Raw genomic sequence first — 2,623 nt, 5'->3', positions numbered from 1 at the left:
GCCGTCCCTCTCAGCCATCTCCCCCACCTCACTTCCGTTCACCAGAATTACCTGCCAGTGTGGCAACTCTTGCCCAAAGGCTCCTCCTATTGACCTCCCCACACCTCCCCCACCCTCATCTCTTTATTTAGTGTAGACGACTCCCCACGGACCTCCCCCACCCAAACAAAGACACATCTCAGACCACAGGTTGGCTCAGAATAGAAACATACCGCCACGGGCAACAGGAGGGGAGTGGGGAGGGAGGCTGTCACCGTACAAACTTTTCACCCGTTATCCATTGTTGACCCAACCAAAACAAAAAACCTCCTGCTGGAAGGAAAAGAACCCCCCCCCCCCCCCCCCCCCCACCCTCCAACCCCCACTCTACCCGTATCTTCCATTACTCAAAAGTGTCAGCAGCTCCATCTCCCCATAAAGTTCAGACCTCCCCTATTTTGTGCTCGTTAATAAAGTCACTGGCCGCTTCTGGGGTCTGAAAATAATATTCCCAGCCCTCAAAATTCACCCATAGTTTTGCCGGGTAGAGCACCCCAAACCTGATCCACCGTCGATACAGCCCCGCCTTGGCCCTATTGAATCCAACACGCCATTTTGCCAGTTCAGCTCCAATGACTTGGTATATTCAGACCTTGTTCCCCTGCCATTCGCAGCTCCATTTTGATCTGGCCTACTGCAGGATCTTCTCTTTTTGCACAAACATGTGGAGTCTTACGATTACTGCCCGTGGCGGCTCCCCAGCTCTTGGCTTCTGCCTCAGAGACCTGCACACTGTATCCACCTCAGGGGCCTTTGTCCAGCACCCCCTCCGCCACTAGCCCCGCCAGCATCCTCAAGACATACCGCGTGGCACTCATGCCTTCCACTCCTTCAGGCAGGCCAACAATATGCAGGTTCTGCCTTTTTGATCTGTTCTCATGCTCTTCAACCTTTGCTCTCAGCGTCCTGATGTCCTAAGAACCCCACCTCCGCTTCCAATGCCACCACCCAATCGCTGTGGTCCGACATCACCCTCTCCATCTCTCAGGTCTGTGACCCCTATGCCTCCAAACATTGTTCGACCCTTTCCATTGAGTCCTTCAGGGGTGCCTTTCGATGGCCTTTGATCTGTCCTCCTGCATCTCTTTCTTTTGCTGACGGAAGTTGATGAAAACCATCAACTGTTCCATCTGGGGCCTTCCAGTTTACACTGACCCTTCCCCCTCCACCATCTTTCCAATAGCTGCTGTGCAACAGGTCTCTTTCCACTCCTTGGCCAGGTCTTTCACCTTTCTATGCTGGGTTTGGAAACCAGCAGACAAGCCACACCCGGGGGGGGCAGAATCTTCTCCTCCGACCTTCAGCCGCATTTCCATCGAAGTTACTCCCGTTTTCAGGTAAAAAGAGCTCTTTTCTATGCCTTCAGCAGGAGCTGTCCTGTGTATGACCACTCAACCATTGGCGCCACCGGAAGTCACCAAGCCTCATGCAGTTTGAAGTGGTGCACAGAGCTCACCTAACTAGAACCCGAAAGAACAGGTTCTTCCTGGAAATGCAAACGTTGCCAGGAAGGCCTGGCCAACCACGCCCAGATGCTGTGGGCCTGCCCCAGACTTGCCAGGTTCTGGAGAGCTTTTATTGAAGTGAAGTCCAAGGTTGTGGGGGTGAGGGTAGAGCCATGCCCGAGAGTGGCAGTCTTCGGGGTATCGGGCCAGCCAGAACTACATATGGGGAAGAGGGCCGACGCCCTGGCTTTTGCTTCCTTAATCGCATGCCGGAGAATCCTGCTCGGCTGGCGATCAGCAGCACCACCCACAGCTGCAGACTGGCTGGCAGACCTGTCGGAATTTCTCCCTCTGGGTCAGACGAGGGCTTCCACAAAACATGGGGGCCATTGATCAGCCTATTCCAAGACCTGTTCAAGCCCAATAGCAACTAGAAAGAGGGGAGAGGGGGGAGACTGAGGAGAACAAAGAAGATACATAACGGAGAGGAGCAGTGGGGAGATAGATAGATAGAACAGTACAGCACAGAACAGGCCCTTCGGCCCTCGATGTTGTGCCGAGCAATGATCACCTTACTCAAGTCAACCTATCCACGTAACCCAACAACCCCCCCTCCCTAACCTTATTTTTTAGGACACTAAGGGCAATTTAGCATAGCCAATCAACCTAACCCGCACATCTTTGGACTGTGGGAGGAAACCGGAGCACACGGAGGAAACCCACGCACACACGGGGAGGACGTGCAGACTCCGCACAGAGTGACCCAGCCGGGAATCGAACCTGGGACCCTGGAGCTGTGAAGCATTTATGCTAACCACCATGCTACCGTGCTGCCCACGGTAGATGGGAGGCAAGGGGAGTCGCAGAGAGAGATATGGGAGAAAAAGGGAGGGGGAGGAAGGAGGGAGGAGCCCGGACCCCACACACACACCACCCCCCAAACTCACAAAAACAACAGGAACCACAGAAGAGAGCAGCAGAGCAGGAAGACTACATCCAGGTCAAAACTTGGTACCAGGAAGAACCAGACTACCAACAGGGGGGGAGGGAGACGGGGAGAATGAATGTAAAATCTGTAAATCAGAAATGTCAATACATGAAAATATCAGGAGCACTGTATGTTAAATTGGTTAAAAAAA

The sequence above is a fragment of the Scyliorhinus canicula genome, chromosome 20 (assembly GCF_902713615.1).
Source record: "Scyliorhinus canicula chromosome 20, sScyCan1.1, whole genome shotgun sequence".
Lineage (NCBI taxonomy): Eukaryota > Metazoa > Chordata > Chondrichthyes > Carcharhiniformes > Scyliorhinidae > Scyliorhinus > Scyliorhinus canicula.
The sequence above is the reverse complement of the archived record's forward strand: the minus strand, read 5'-3'. Positions refer to the sequence as shown.